Source organism: Trichechus manatus, unplaced genomic scaffold (genome assembly GCF_000243295.1).
Source record: "Trichechus manatus latirostris isolate Lorelei unplaced genomic scaffold, TriManLat1.0 scaffold00104, whole genome shotgun sequence".
NCBI classification, from domain to species: Eukaryota; Metazoa; Chordata; class Mammalia; order Sirenia; family Trichechidae; genus Trichechus; species Trichechus manatus.
The window spans coordinates 3491175-3493055 of NW_004444040.1; positions in this window are offsets into that span (position 1 = coordinate 3491175).

Genomic DNA, 1881 nt, shown 5'->3' on the forward strand with positions numbered 1-1881 from the left:
CTCGGGACCTCCATCATGTGGCCACAACCATTGTGCCAGGTGGCCTCCTTGCTTTATCTCCTGTATGTGCCTCAGCAAAGTCTCTTCTCTGCCCAAGTTGGTGCTCACCTTCACCTGCAATCACCTATTGCCTTCCTGCCTGGCTTGTGGATCCTTGCTCACCTCTCTCCCCTCTACACCAAGCATGTCCTCTGTTACTTAAGGAGATTTTTGAAGTAACGGTGAGAAGTCTTTAACGAGCGCAGCTGGGAGTGTTGAGAAAGTAGTGAGACCTTCCGCATCTCTTTTTGTGGTTGTGGCTCATCAGAGATGAGCACAAGCATCTTTTTTTGTCTTTGCCTTCTTTCCTCACCCATCCCAGCAAGGAAGATCTGAGCTCTGTATCTTAAATTGTACTTGTGAGAACTTAGATAAAGAGAATAATTATCTGGAAACACAGGCCCAGATGGTCTTATGGCATTCTTTTAACCGTCAAGTAGCAGAAAACCTCCATAACATCCAAACTAAGAAACAAGATTCAACAACTTTTATATAGATACGACAATTATGGATAAAAGATGAGCTAACCAAATGTGGCGATGTGTAAACATACGTTACAAGGCAACAATTATGACTGCAACCTCTTCAGTAAGCAGAGAAATGCATATTAAAGCACAATGAGATACCATTTTACATCCTTCACGATGGCAAAAATGAACAAGCCTGGCTTCGTTAATCAGGAATGCATTTGGCTACAAGTAACAAAAGATCTAACTAACAATCACTCAGAAAAATAAGAGGTTATTTTTTCGCAGAGTCCCTGGGTGGTGCAAATAGTTAATACACTCCACCGCTAATCAAAAGATTGGAGGTGTGAGTCCACCAGAAGCCACCTCAGAAGAAAAGCCTGGCAATCTACTTCTGGGAAGTAAGCCACTGAAAACCCGGCGGATTTTGGTGATGGGAAAAGTAGCCCTGAATGTGGGTGTAATGAGTACAGCTTGACCACAGTAAACAATGCCACTAAGAAGTGCACTAGAGAAAAGGATGTTTGTGCTAAAGAATATGACATGTATAATTTGGCAACAGCAATAACCAAAAAAAGGGGCAGGGTCACAAATGCATGCATATAGGTATATATGTGTACAGGTAGGTACAGGTGCATACATATATGTGCACAGATAGAAGTATCTATATGCACACGTATGTACAGATGTGTATGCACGCATACATACTCATAGAGGACACAGTTACAGATACTTCTCAGACACAGCCTAACATCTTGCAAGATTGGTTTTCTGGGTTTGAAGGCTTAAAACCTTACTGTCATGGGACAACTCAGTCAATTAGCATAATACAGTTCACAAAATTCTCATTCTTCATCCTAGTGAGGTGAGTAGCATCTGGGGTCATTTTTTTTCTTCCTAAGTTTTATTTATTTTGTTGTTGTTGAGAATATACACAGCAAAAGATACACCAATTCAACAGTTTCTACAAGTACAATTTAGTGATATTGATTATATTCTTTGAGCTGTACAACCATTCTCACCCTCCTTTTCTGAGTTGTTCTTCCCTTATTAACATAAATTCACTGCCCCCCTGAGGTTCCTATCTAATCCTTTGATTATTTGTTGTCAGTTTGATCCCATGTAGATAGTTCTTAAAAGAGCATAATGCTCAAGGCAGGCCTTTTTTACTAGTTAAGCTAAACTATTGCTCAGTTTTAAGATGACTTCAGGGGATATTTTTGGTTTAAGATTTAAAGATTAAACCTCAGTTTCAGGGAACGTCTAAGGTCTTAAAAGCTTGCAAGAGCCATCTAAGATACAACTATTGGCCTCTACTCGTCAGGAGCAAAAGGGAAAGAAGAAAACCAAAGTCTCAGAGAAGAAACTAGTTCTA